This window comes from Peromyscus californicus, unplaced genomic scaffold (genome assembly GCF_007827085.1).
Source record: "Peromyscus californicus insignis strain IS unplaced genomic scaffold, ASM782708v3 Scaffold_15__1_contigs__length_86483966, whole genome shotgun sequence".
Classification (NCBI taxonomy): Eukaryota; Metazoa; Chordata; class Mammalia; order Rodentia; family Cricetidae; genus Peromyscus; species Peromyscus californicus.
The window spans coordinates 24,301,155-24,316,405 of record NW_026294447.1 but is presented as its reverse complement, the minus strand read 5'-3'; positions in this window follow the sequence as shown (position 1 = coordinate 24,316,405).

The window sequence follows — 15,251 nt, the reverse complement described above, 5'->3', positions numbered from 1 at the left end:
CAATATTCTTTAGGTCATCTATATAAACATACATTAAACATGTATACTCAGAGCAACATAGCATATTTAATAGATTTCAATACATTTAATAATTTAATTATAACATAACCATTAATTAAACCTAACACTCAGTTAATAAAAATTAAATTGGCCCAATATTTTTTTTTTTTTTTTTTTTTTTTTTGGTTTTTCGAGACAGGGTTTCTCTGTGTAGCTTTGCGCCTTTCCTGGAACTCACTTGGTAGCCCAGGCTGGCCTCGAACTCACAGAGATCCGCCTGGCTCTGCCTCCCGAGTGCTGGGATTAAAGGCGTGCGCCACCACCGCCCGGCGGCCCAATATTTTTATATTCTCTCTCCCTCTGTGGTGGTGATAGCGGATAAACCAGGGTCTTCTGCATGTTAGGCAAGCGCTCCTCCAAACCCTTCTCTCCCTAAATCAGGACAGTACTCTATTCTTGCAGACTAGCTCACAGCCTAAAGGTGGTGGCGCTCGCCTTTAATCCCTGCACTCGGAAGGCAGAGCCAGGAGGATCTCTGTGAGTTCAAGGCCAGCCTGGTCAACAGAGTGAGATCCAGGACAAGCACCAAAGCTACTCACAGAAACCCTGTGTCGAAAAACCATTAAAAATAAATAAATAAATACATACATACATACATAAAAGCAATTCCCAGCACCTACATTAAGTGGCTCACAACTACCTCTACCTCCAGCTTTAGGGAATTTGACACTGTTTTCCGACCTCTTCAGGCACTGAACTCACATGCACACATTGACATAGACACACACTAACTTAAAAAAAAATCTTTCTTAAAATAAAAGAAAGTCCAGCATAGTGTCTCATGCCTTTTATCCAGCACTTGGGAGGCAGAGGCAGATGGGTCTCCCTGAGTTCGAGGCCAGCCTAGTAGACATCCAAAACTACACAGAGAGACTCTATCTAAAAAAAAAGAGAGCGAGAAAGAAAGAGGAAATATCTGAGGCTTAAAGAGGCTAGTCTCTGACTCATTTCAGTAACAGTTTTTTGGGTTTGTGGGGGCTATGGGGTAAGGGGTTGGGTGCAGGACAATTTACAGGAATTGGTTCTGAGTTCCATCATGTGGCTCCCGGGTCTTCAGGCTTGGCAGAAAGTGCCTTTCCCTACTGAGCCATCCTGCTGGCCCTGTCTCAGGTACTTCAATCATCAACACCATGTTGTTCACATGCCATAGTTTATGAAATCTCAAGAGAGACTTTTTATTAACTTTGTACCTAGTTAGGAGTCTACACATTGCCGGCCAGGTGGTATACACCTTTAATCCCAGCACTGGGGAGGTAGAGGTAGGTGGGTCTTGTGAGTCCCAGCAGTTCAGAGTTACATGATAAGACCCTGTCTCAAAAAACAAGCCGGGCAGTGGTGGGGCACACCTTTAATCCCAGCACTCGAGAGGCAGAGACAGGCTGTTCTCTGAGTTCGCAGCCAGCCTGGTCTATAAAGCAAGTTCCAGGACAGCCAGGGCTGCACAAAGAAACTTTGTCTTGAAAAAAAAGAAAGAAAGGAAGAAAGAAATAAAAAACCAAAAGCCTCCTATGAGTTCACTTAATCACAACACTGCTGAGGATATATAGGAATGTATGTAGAGTATGGAAGCAGAAACTCCTGCTGTACTATCTGGATCCAAGATACTGTTTCCTTCATCTGATTTAAATTTGAAATCAGAATGTAGGTTATAGTTGGCATGGATGCCCACATGCTTCTCATCTCCCTCAGGCACAGTCAGCACTTCCTTGAATTGCAGAATAAACTATGTTAGACGGAGACTGTGTCTTTTTACTTCTCCTTGGTGAGAGAATATGATGACTCCAATAATACATATGCTTCCTAACGAGAGGCTCACATCCTGTTGCCTTCCAGGAACTTGCCGGCATTCTGCCCTGTGCATACATTTACAGAAGCTGTCTGCAGAGTTAAGTGTTTTTTATTTTGAATTCTTAAAGTGCTTAGAAACAGCAATATCTCTTATGTGTCAAATAAAAGGCCATATATTTTCTTGGAGAAAGTCACTTTTTCTTCATATAAAAGCATATTCACTTAAGAGCTGTTGTTTTAAGAGCTCTTTATTAACGCCATCTTCAGGGTGTATGTGAAGCAGGGCGAGACAATTCCAACTATCCCCTGTATCACAACTGCAGACGTTGAGGAGCATATTTTACAATTGTATAAAGATGAGGTCCTCTGAAAATAAGTTCAGTGGCCTGGGATCCAGTAAAGAAAAAGTTAAATTGCTCTATAAAAAATGAACAAGGGCCAGCAAGATAGCTCAGCAGGCTCACATGCTGCTAACACTCATGACCAGAGTTCAATCCCTGGGACCCACTTGGTAGAAGTAGAGAACTGACTCCTACAAGCAGTCCTCTAACCTCCACATGTATGCTGTGGCACACACATGCCCACACATTCATCAATAAATACATAAATAATGTAATAAAACATTTTTTAGCTGGGTGGTGGCGGCGGTGGCACATGCCTTTAATCCCAGAACTCAGGAGGCAGAGCCAGGCAGATCTCTGAGACTAGCCTGGTCTACATAGCTAGGACATGGGCCGGACAGGCAGGGCAACACAGAGAAACAAAACAAAAAAGAAACAACAACAAAAATAAAATAAAATATTTTAATTAAAAAAAAGAACAAGCCGGGCAGTGGTGGCACACTCCTTTAATCCCAGCACTCGGGAGGCAGAGCCAGGCGGATCTCTGTGACTTCAAGGCCAGCCTGGGCTACCAAGTGAGTTCCAGGAAAGGCACAAAACTACACAGAGAAACCCTGTCTCGAAAAACCAAAAAAAAAAAAACAAAACAAAAAAAAAAAAAAAACAAAAAAAAAAACAAGAATTTGAGGAACTAAAGATAAGAGGAGGTGGGAACTTGCCTACTTTCTGCCTTCAAGACTCCAGGTATGCAGCCCCCTGACACTGTGGTGCTTTTTTCAAAGTATGCCCAGCAGGGACCCTGAGAAGAACCCAGCACAATGTCTAGAGGATACACATGAAAGGAGGCGGCAATACAGCATGAGGGAGAATGGACAACTGGAGGCAGTTTTCCTGTCCCAGCAGCGCTCCCAAATAACTACTCAGAAAACATAACATTGAGGGGGCTGGAGAGATGGCTCAGAAGTTAAGAGCACTGGCTGCTCTTCCAGAGAACCTGAGTTCAATTCCCAGCAACCACATGGTGGCTCAGAACCATCTACCATGAGATCTGATGCCCTCTTCTGGCCTGCAGGCATACATGCAGGCAGAACACTCTGTCGACCAGGCTGGCCTCGAACTCACAGCTGGCTCTGCCTCCCAAGTGCTGGGATGAAAGGTGTGCGCCAGCACTGCTGCCCAGCTTCAGCTACCTTTCTTAGACCTCTCAGGACCACCTGCCCAGAGGTGACACCACCCATGATGGGCCAGGCCCTCCCACATCAATCATTAATCATGAAAATACCCCCCACAGACTTGCTCACAGGCCAAGCTGGTGGAGGCCTTTTCTCAACTGAGGTTCCCTCTCCAGGATGACCCTAGCTGGTGTTAAGCTGACAGAAAACTAACCAGGACAAGAGATGAGTTGGGGAAAAGAAAGGAGACTCACTGCAGGGTGGAATTCTGGCAAAACTTCAGGGTCAGAGGACACCCCTTGTCCCCCCGCAAACTGGGAGCAGTTTATCTGTTTTAAAGATTTATTTGCTGGGGTGGGGGGTTGGAGAAATGGTTTGGTGGTTAAAAGTATTTGTTCTTATAGAGGACCTGGGTTCAATTCCCAGTACTCCCATGATGGCTCACAACCATCATAACCCCAGTTCCAGGGGATCCAACAGGCACACGTGTGATGTACATATACACATGTAGGCAAACATCCATACACAAGAAGTAAAATAAATAAGTAGTATTTTACATGTGTAAGTATTTGCCTGCTTGTGTATATGTGTACCACATGTCTACCTGGTTCCTTCAAAGGCCAAAAAGGGAGACGACAGATCTGGAACTGGAGTCATACATGGTTGTGAGCCACCATGAGGATACTGAGAACCAAATCCAGATCCTCTGCAAGAGCAGCAAATCCTCTGAACTGCTGAGCAGTCTGTCCTGGCCAGTTTTATGTCAACTTGACACAAGCTGGAGTCATCAGAGAGGAGGGAGCCTCAGCTGAGAAAATGCCTTCTTAAGATCCAGTTGTAGCCGGGCGGTGGTGGCGCACGCCTTTAGTCCTAGCACTCGGGAGGCAGAGGCAGGCGGATCTCTGTGAGTTCAAGGACAGCCTGGTCTACAGAGTGAGATCCAGGAAAGACACCAAAACAACACAGAGAAACCCTGTCTCAAAACAAAAACAAGACACCATCCCACCAGCCCCCAAAACTGAGAAATGTTTTAAACTACTGTGCGAACTTCAAAGGATTTGGGAAGATCTATGAAGTGATATGTGCCCTATACATTTGTAGATGCCCTCTAAGATCATTGAGGAAGCCGTATCTGTGAGGGTAGCTAACTTGTTCAGGGAAAGAGTCCTGCACTTGTGATTGGAATGTTGCTCCGACTTCCCTGTTCTGAAGGTTAAGTAATAGGAAGTAAATTTGCTAGAGCTTTCAATCTTTTTTTAAAGGAAAAAAAGTTTTGAAAGAACAGTATAGATGTTGTCTGCCAGTTGTCTTTGAAAGGTGGTAAAAGCTGGGCCTCAGCCTCCGGAGGGCTGGAATTACAGATGTGTGGCCACCACACCCAGCTGTCTTCAGGCTGTGAGAGGAACCACTGAAAAGAAGTACGCAGAGTTCAACAGATTTGTTTTATTTCTGAAGATGTAAACTTTATCTCTAATGAGGAGTACTGTTTAATGACACAGGAATCTTTGCAAATTGAACTAAACCCAGCTCAAGATAGCTTCAGTAAAAAAGGGCATCAGTGAGAATTTGAGCTCCACACAATTTAGAACACCATGTATATCACAACCGCTGTGGTTGTGCCAAATCTCTCTAAACTTGGAACTGGGGGTGTTGCTCAGTCTGCCTGCCTGGCAGGGCCCTGGGGTGCTCCTGGCATAGCGTGGTGTGGAACAGCCTGGAATCCAGCGCTGAAGATGTGGAAGGAGGAGGATCAAAAAGTTGAGGTCCAGCTCACCTATGTAGTGAGTCCCAGGCCAGCCTGGACTAATGGTGTGTGTGTGAAGGCAATACAGACTCCATCTTAGGGAAGGGCCACCATCTTAGACTACTAGAAATAGTGGAGAGGCTGCCTGAGCTGGACTGGCTTACCCCAGTGATCAGATCGGTGAATAACCTGTCATCACAGAGCTTTTCTCCAATGACTGATGGAGGCAGATGCAGAGATCCACAGCCAAACACCAGGTGGAGCTCCAGGAGTCCAGTCAAAGAGAGAGAAGAGGGATTCTATGAGCAAGTGCATCAGGATCATGATGGGGAAACCTGTAGAGCCGACCAAACCAAACTAGTGGGAACTCATGAAACTCAGTTGGGTCAATGGCTGTGGAGCCTGCATGGGACTGGACTAGGCCCTCTGCATGAGGTGAGACAGTTGTGTAGCTTGATCTGCTTGGGAGGCCCCCTGGCAGTAGGATCAGACTCCGTCCCTGGTGCACTCCCTATGATGGGACATCTTGTGGAGCCTTAAGATCCACCTGCCTCTCCCTCCCAAGTCCTGGGACTAAAGTCATGGGCCACCACACTTAGCAGCAGTACTCAAATTTTAGGCCTGCTAGAATTGTATTGTTATTTTTTGAGCCAGCTCTGGCTGTCCTCGAACTCATAGAGATACCTACCTTTGCCTCTTGAGTACTAGAATTAAAGGCATGCACCACCATCCCTACTTGGATTGTATTCTTTTTTTTGAGACAAGGTCTCCAGCCCAAACTGTTCCCAAACTCCCCATGTAGCTAAGTACGGCCTTGAACTCCTGGTCCTCCGGCCTCTACTTCCCAAGTGCTGGGATGGCCAGCATGTTCCACCCTGCCTTGGTTCAGTTACATGACCTTTTCATAGTAACAGAACAAAAGAAAATCATAATAAATGTATTTACCAAATGCACCAGTGAGGGCAGCAGGTGTATGGGTTACAGCAAAGAGGGCAGAATTCTGTAGGTTTCAGGCGTCATCAGATGACGTTTTTAGCTTTAAGATTCGTGGGAACTACGGGTCGGCTAAATGAATACAATCCAAAGATTTCACTTGAGAGTCTAAAGCAGCATTTCTCAACCTGTGGGTCTCGACCCCTCTGAGGTCAAATGACTCTTTCACAGAGGTCACATATCAGATATCCTGCATACCAGATTTTTACATCACAATTCATAACAGTGGCAAAATTACAGCTGTGATGTAGCAATGAAATAATGTTATGATTAGGGGTGACCACAACATGAGGAACTAGTAAGGGGTCGCAGTGTTAGGAAGGTTGAGAACTGGTGGTCTAAAGGACGTTAAGTCAGATACAGGAATGATAGTAAATGACTACTAAAGAGATGAAGGATACCCCGAGATAATTTAGGCCCTGGGTCTGTTGCATTCTGAACCATGCGACCGTCGAATGCCAATCAGTTTGCAGAGTCTCCACACAGGTGTAGCTTTTACAGCAAACTTCAGTTGGCAGGACGTTCTTACAACCGGAAACTTTTTCTTTTTATCTGGTGTTTAGCTTTCCAGTCTCAAGACCAGTCTACCCAGTCAGCGGTGGCTCAGGTCAGTCATGTGGCCGGTCTGGTGGCTCAGGCGTTTGTCATGTGGCAGGTCTTGCATTCCCTCTCCAGTTCTGTCTTTACCTTTGGTCTGCTTATATCTGGTGCCCTTGGCCTCCACTTCCTTCCAAACTGGTACCTTCAATCTGTCAGATGAGGACCAGCTGCTCCGCTGCAGTGAGACGCCCAGTCTCCACTCTGGCTACAATGTCCATTTTCCCAGCATCCTCCTCACTCACTGCCCTAACTCCTGTTTTATGGAAATCATATTTGTCAGTATTAATCCCACTGGGCGAGAATAAGACCACTACCACAATTTTAAGCCAAACCTTAATTAAATGCTGGCCAGGATAACAGACTCTTTAATTAAATGCTGGCCAGGATAATGGACTCTTTAATTAAATGCTGGCCAGGATAATGGACTCTGGCCAGGTCCACTTCAGGGTTCCCAGGAAATGGCCACAAGTCACATTTTGCTGAGGCTTATAAAGGTACACCCATAAGGTACTTCTGATTAAGCTCAATCAGGGACATATCTCTTGTCCACATACCTCCCACGTGCATGTGATCAAGCCCGTTGGTGCAGATGGATCAAACAACAGGACAAACGGAAACTTATTCTTAACTGTCTTCACTGCAAATAGAACCTTTGACCTGCAAGGTCTGTTTTTCCGCTTTTGGTCTCCCATTAACTTACAAGGTGTATCGTTCATGTTCCTGTTTTTGTCTCTTATCAGGTCCCAAAGACACTCAGGACAAATGGCTAACTGTGGTGCCTATCTGATGTACCAAAGGGCACGCTGGCCTCCTGGCTCTCAGTATCACAAGTACCTGTAATGGAGTCCTGGCTCCTCTCAGTACTTCTCACCTCTGCCCTCTACCCTGTTAAGGAACCTGCCTGACTCCACTTTAAAGGCAGGAGCCACCGGGCAGCCTTTAATTCCAGCACTGGGGAGGCAGAGCCAGGCAGATCTCTGTGAGTTCGAGGCCAGCCTGGTCCACAGAGCGAGATCCAGGACAGGCTCCAAAACTACACAGAGAAACCCTGTCTTGGAAAAAAAAAAGATAAATAAATAAAGGCAGGAGCCATTATGCTGTATTTTTAAAAATAAGTTTCTACTATCTGTGAGAGTTGAATAGCAATCAGAGCTCTGTAAGTTTGAGGCCAGCCTGGTCTACAGAGTGAGTTTCAGGATAGTCAGGGCTACACGGAGAAACCCTGTCTTAAAAAAAAAAAAGAAAGAAAGAAAGAAAAAGAAAAGGAGGGAAGGAAGAAAGAAAGAAAGAGAAAACCTTAGTCTTCCTGGTCAGTGGTGGCGCACGCCTTTAATCCCAGCACTCGGGAGGCAGAGCCGGGCGGATCTCTGTGAGTTCAAGGCCAGCCTGGTCTACAGAGTGAGTTCCAGGACAGGCTCCAAAGCTACACAGAGAAACACTGTCTCGAAAAACCAAAAAAAAAAAAAAAAAGAAAGAAAGAAAGAAAGAAAAAAAAAAAAAAGAAAAGAAAGAAAGAAAGAAAAGAAAACCTCAGTCTTAGGAAGGTATACTAGCACATGCATGGAATCCCTGTGTTATGAATTATTGTGGGGGGGTTGAGGGGGGGGTGCAGGGGAGAACACCCCCAAGGGTATCCCGGGCATGCAGGGAAACATGCTGGGCAGGTGCGGTGGAGGGCTGGGCAGACGCATGACATGTGGGCATGGCAGCGGTGGTGGCCAGTAATTCATAACCCAGACGTTGCTTCCACTTGGAGAGTTTATTATAATAGAGAAATGAAGAGAAAGATAGGAAAGAGAGAGACAGAGAGAAAGGAGAGAACAGAGAGAGAGACAGAGGTTGAGGGTGTGCACCTTGTGGGAGGAAAAGCAGAAGAGAGAGGGGAAGGGGAGGCTTTTATGTCAGGAGTGGGGCAGAGCCAAGGGGTGGGATTTCAAGGTGCAGATCAGAATATTAACATCTCGTACTTCGAAGGCTGATGCAGGAAGAGCACCTTGAGTTCAAGGCCGTCCTGGGCTGTATGGCAAGACATTGTCTCAATAAACAAAAACAAATCTCAGTGGTTACGTCAGCCACTGCTTTCAGGTAAGCTACTATAAACTTCATTGGTTCCAAACCACTTTCATTCAGCCAGGCATGGTGGCTCACACCTGTAACCCTAGTGTTCAAGACATGAAGGCAGGACCCTTGTCCCAAGTTGGAGGGCACATCGCGAGTTCCAGGCCAGCCTGGGATACAGAGTGAGCTCATGTCTCAGACAAACGGACACACCAGCTGGGTGGGTGTGGTAATGCATAGCTGTTACCCCAGCACTGGAGGGGTGAGGGCAGGAAGATGGGGAGTTCAAGGTCATCCTTGGGCACATAGTAAGTTTGAGGCCAGCCTGGGATAACTAGACCTTCCCCCTGCCCCCCAAAGAGAACAGATGTGTGGGGTTCTGGGGCAGCGCAGTTTGGCTGACCTTGACTGGGCTAAAGACCAAGGCAGAGACAATGGAGGCACAAACAGTCTTACAGCCCAGGAACCCAATCATTTCCACTGTGCTGTAAGCCTCCCAAAGGGTTAAACAAATAAGTTCTCTCGTAGCTTTTGGCTTCTTGCCTGAGGGAGCTGCGTATCAAGACTCACTAGTAATATGCCACTCTCCCCTTCCTTCCAGCCACTACTGTCCAGCCCCAGGCCACAGGAAGCAGCTCACTGTGGTGGCAGGCCAAAGGTGGCAGGTAACAAAAGCATCAGAAGGAGTGGTAGACACGGGGTTAACAGGTTTATTATGATTTTAAATGTTTGTGTGTGTGACTGTGTATTATGGAGGTCAGAGGACAGCTGTGTGGACTCAGCTGTCTCCTTCACCTTTACAGAGGATTCAGGAGAGGGAGGGTTGGATTCTCTGACTCCGGTTTATGCAGTGAGCTCTTTACCAAAGAGCCATTTCACTGGATTCTTTTTTTTTTTTTTTCTTTTGAGACAGGGTCTCACTATGTGGCTTTGGCTGTCCTAAACTCACTATGTAGACCAGGCTGGCCTCGAACGCAGAGAGATCCACCTGCCTCTGCCTCCAGAGTGCTAGGATTAAAGGAATGTGCAACCACACCTGGCAGTCTCATTGGTTCTTAAGTTTTTGTTTTGTTGTAACATTTATTCATTTAGGGGAAGGGATGTTCGTGGGAGTCAGAAGACAAGTTATCAGAGTTGATTCTCTCCTTCTACCTTGTGGGTTCCAGAGATCACGCTCCGGTTGTTAGGCTTGGTGACAAGTAACAAGCGCTTTTAACTGCTGAGCCATTCCACTGGTCCCCTTTTAAAATGTATTTTGTCTGTTTGTTTGTGGGTTTTTGTTTTGTTTTGTTTTTGAGACAAGGTCTCAGTGTATAGTTCTGGTTGGCCTTATTGAAATGAATGATAAGCGGAGCTGGTGGCGGTGCTGGTTACCGCGTGGAAAGGTCACGGTCACAACAGAACCCAGTATTAGTTTCAGAGCTTTATTAGGAGGGGGTGGGAAGACAAGAGAACCAGGCCTGGGGGGGAAAGCATGTGCAGGGAGAGGGAAGATGGTGGGGGGGGGGGGGAGAGAGCAGAGCAGAGAGAGGGTGGGGTCTGCATCTGGCTTTTTTTTTTTTTTTTTTTTTTTTTGGTTTTTCGAGACAGGGTTTCTCTGTGTAGCTTTGCGTCTTTCCTGGAACTCGCTTTGGAGACCAGGCTGGCCTCGAACTCACAGAGATCCGCCTGGCTCTGCCTCCCGAGTGCTGGGATTAAAGGCGTGCGCCACCACCGCCCGGCTTGCATCTGGCTTTTTAAGGGCTCCTAGTGAAGAGGGCTTAAGGAGCTGCACCCCACATGCACTGATTGCATGACCACGCTGCGCATGCAGTCACCAGCGCACACTGATGGCGTAAGACGCAAGACCCTTTGCTTAACCCCTGAACTGAGCATGTGTGGTCATGTAGCTGGAGTGAGGGCAGAATTCTAACATTCCAGACTTTTTGCTTATTATAAAAAAGTGAGTGAATAGGAACAGGGGCGTCGTTTCTCCCAGAAAAACTGCTTCCAGCTGACTTGGTGGGCGTTGATCGGCTCCTGAGGGGTAGGGAAGGGGGCTTCTGAGGTAGACAGGCGTCCTGGGATGGTGGGCTGTCCTGGGATGGTGGGCTGTCCTGGGATGGTGGGCTGTCCTGGGATGGTGGGCTGTCCTGGGATGGTGGGCTGTCCTGCTGCCTCGGAGCCGTCCATCCCTCTTGGCTTGGCACTCTGGCCGCCTTTGTCTGACAGGATGCTGGTGAGACAGAGAAAAGCTTAGAGAAAAAAAGTTACCAGGCTGGGCAGTGGTGGCGCATGCCTTTAATGCCAGCACTCGGGAGGCAGAGGCAGGTGGATCTTTGTTCGAGGCCAGCCTGGTCTATAGCATGAGATCCAGGAAAGGCACAAAGCTACACAGAGAAACCCTGTCTCGAAAAAACCAAAAAAAAAAAAAAAAAATTTACCATCAGGGAGGTCCCAGGGTGAGGGAAGGAGAGTCCCGGGACCAGGAATTTGGGTTGCACTTATCTGGAGCAGATGCAACCTGTCCAGATGGATTCAAGATGGTTACTGGAGCTTACAAAAATTTTGAACATATTAAGAAGCAGTCATAAGAAAATTAAAGTCTTGGGCTGATGACCATTGTAGTGTTTGGTACTCTGCTTGTATTGGTTAGTGTTAATGACAGAGACAGAGAGATTGGAACATGTTTTTAATTTTTTAACCTGAGATAAGCTTTATCAGAGACAGATTTTTTTTTGTTTGTTTTTTTTTTTTTGGTTTTTCGAGACAGGGTTTCTCTGTGTAGCTTTGTACCTTTCCTGGAACTCACTTTGGAGACCAGGCTGGTCTCGAACTCACAGAGATCTGCCCGGCTCTGCCTCCCGAGTGCTGGGATTAAAGGCGTGCGCCACCACCGCCCGGCGAGACAGATTGTTTTAAGGCAGCTGTTTTCTTTACTAGTTCGGCATCCAGGAGACACAAGTATCAATTGTTGAGAGCATTTAAAGTAATAAATGGTTATATTAAAGTCTGTTTTTGTAGAGCCCAGACACTTTTGGGTCTGGGGTGTAAATACCTTTTAATTACTACAGTTTCTTACTTGATGATCCCTGGACTCCAGCTCTGTGGTGGCCTTGTAACCATTAGCTGAGCAGTTAATTAGGAGAGGGAACCAGGAAGAGAAAAACTTGTGGGGTGAGAACTCATTCTTTTGGAATTAGGGGCGAGGCAGAGATCAGGGCCCTGTCTGTGTCCCTGTGCACGAGGAGGAGAAGCACCTCTGACAGGTCTGGAGTGAGGCACATGGAGGGAGCAATGAAATGAAAGCTCCTACCTTAGCTGGAAAGTCTTTTCCCATCAAGCAACCCTGAAAGTACAATTAAGTCTGATGAGGTGGGTAAGGCTGTCCTTGTCCCTACCCCGACAATAGGAAAATGAGAAGGAGAAGTAGGGCCCCAATACTCTCTCAGGACAGAATAGGTAGCTCCGGTGTCCAGAAGGAAGGAGATGGGTCGACCAGATATTATTATTGCTACCCTGGGTTCCCTGTATGAGATGGGAGTGGCCGGGTGGGACCCAGGCAGCGTCAGTCATTGCTGAAAGCCAAGCCTAGAAAGTCAGTCGGAGGGTGGTCCTCATCTGGCATTCCGATGCCACTAGGTGCATTAGGACAGTCAGCTGACCAGTGACCCTTTCGGCAGCATTTTAGGCAAGGCCCTATCGGTGCGCCCAGCGGGGCAGTGGTGCAAGCCTGGGCCCAATGACCATAGTGGAGTGGGGGAGAGAGAGCAGACCAGAGAGAGAGGGTGGGGTCTGCATCTGACTTGTTAAGGGCTCCCAGTGAAGAGGGCTTACAGAGCTACACCACACATGCGCTGATTGTGTGACCACACCACTGTGCGCACTTAGTTGCCAGCACACACTGATGACATAAGACGCAAGACGCTTTATTTAACTCCTGAACTGCACATGTGCAGTCATGCAGCTGGAGTGAGGGCAGAATTCTAACACTTACCATTCACAAAGATCCACCTGCCTCTGCCTCTGTGGCGCTGAGATTAAAGACATGGGCCACTGCCCCTCACTAAAATATTTTTGAGGTACAGTTTTACTTTCAGATTAGCCTGGCCGGGAACTCACTGTGCAGCCCAAGCTGCCTCAAACTCAGCAGTCCCCTGCCTCGGCCTCTTAAGTGCCGGGGTATAAGCATGGACTGCCATGTCCAATTTCTGTTTTCTTTTAGGTCCACAGAGCTAGGAGTCCTACAGACCTTTGCAAAAAGCAAGATTAATGAACAACCCTGGCGTTCACTCACAGGAAACCCTCACCCTCTCCTTTTGCAGAATTTGCACAATAGGTTCATTGAAGGGCAAGGTGTGTAGCTCAGCGGTAAAGCACTTGCATTCACAAAGCCCTGGATTTGCTCTCTAGTACCACAGAGAAGCAACAAAAGAACACAATATGGTCAAAGGAAGCCGAGTGTGGTGATGGTGTATCTTACCACCAGGCGACAAGAGACTAGTTTGGTCCATAAATTAATCAAAACTGGGGATGCTGGCCTGAGGAGCCGCTTCTCCCTCAGGGACTTCCATTCAGGTAAAGCCAGACCCTTAATCATGTCTCAGAAAACAATTCCAGGATGAGTCTGAGTGAAGCACAGTGAGTGTGAGTTTATTAAGATAAGGGAGTCTAGACACTTTAGATTTAAATGGAGGCTTTGGAAAATGGAGAGTACACACCTGAGTGCTTTGCAAGCAGGATAGTCACCCTTAGGGATGGATGGATGGATGGATGGATGGATGGATGGATGGATGGATGGGATATGTATATCTCTCTATACATATATTATATATTACGTGTGTGTGTGTAATTTGTGACTCTTTTTTCTTAGACTGGGTCTCATGTAGCATAAGCTGGCCTCAAAGCCAAGGATGAACCTGAACTTCTGACGCTCTTCCCCCACCCCCCACGTGCTGGGAGGACAGCCATGCTCCTAGAACTAGACTCGTGGCCATTTAAATTACAGTGCTCACAGAATACAATTTACAACCAAGTTTAAAGATTAAGCAAAGTTTAAAAATAAAAGTTTAATAATTAAGTAAGAACCTGGTTTACTTTTTTGTTTGTTTTGTTTTGTTTTGTTTTTCGAGACAGGGTTTCTCTGCATAGCTTTGGAGCCTGTTCTGGATCTCACTCTGGGGACCAGTGTGTGGGTGGTTGTCTGTGCTTTACCTGGAAGCACCACCCCTAGTGGGTAGCAGGTAACTGCTAGGTACCTGTCCCCCCACCCCGCAACAGGCGTGGCCATGGGGGAACCCCTTAAGACCTGGGATGCATATGTACTCGCTCTCTTGGCTACCTAGTGATTTTGGAGGCTGGAGGCTGGTGCTGCGGATCAAGGCAGAGTTCTCCAGAGAACCATGTTGGACTGTGCCTCACCCCTCCTGGACCCCTAGACCAACTCCCTTATCCTTGTTGTGAGTTAACCCAAAATAAACCCCTTTGATTATCAGATAAACTCCGTGGAATTGCTGCTTTAGACCAGGCTCACCTCGAACTCAGAGATCTGCTTACCTCTGCCTCCTGAGTGCTGGGATTAAAGGTGTGCACCACCTCTGCCCGGCTACTCATTTCTTTTATCTTAAAGAATTTCCTTTTGTAAATGAAACTGTAGTGTGGTTTTATGAGGTTTAGATTTAAGGATCTTTAGCAGAGGCAAGCTAAAAAAGTAAAACTCAAGGTCACAAACATTCTGGCCTTGACCAAGTAAGCATAGTTTGTTGTTGTTTTAAACAACCCCTGTGTGAGAAGTCTTTTGGAAAACACAGATTATCTCTGCAGGCCATCTAGGCACTATCAGTTGTGACAAGTTTCTTGACCTTTGGCCAGCAGGAAAGGTAAACTGGGTCCCAGGGTGAGTGTCTTTCTCTTCCTCTGTCTCTTACTTAGCTGTCCTTGTCTAGGGCTGCATGGCTATATTCTGTCTCCAAAAACCAAGCAACCCATTACCCAACAACAAAACAGAATAAACAGCAAAGGAAGGCGTGAGGGTCAAAAGGGAGCCAGCCACGGCGGTGCACGACTGTAAGCCCCCACACAAAGGAAGCTGAGGCAGGAGGATTGTGAGTTTGAGGCCCAGCCTTGGAAACATACTGAAGCCCTATCTGGAAAACAAACAGGGCCCAGCAAGATGGATGAGCAGATAAAGGTGCTCGCCTCTAAACCCGAGGACCTGCGTTCCATCCCCAGGACCCGAGTGAAGGGAAGAAAATTGTCTTCTGGAAGTTGTCCTCTGAGCTCCACAGGCTCACTCCCCACCCCCCAAGAAATTCAGAAATGAATAAATGTAAACATTTTTTGTTTGACGAGGCCATCCTGGGCTACAGAGTGAGTTCCAGGAAAGGCGCAAAGCTACACAGAGAAACCCTGTCTCAAAAAACCAAAGAAAAAGAAAAAAAAAACAAAACATTTTTTGTTTGAAAAAAGAAGTCAGAGCAGGAAGAACTAAGCAAGAGACAGAAGACTGGATACTTG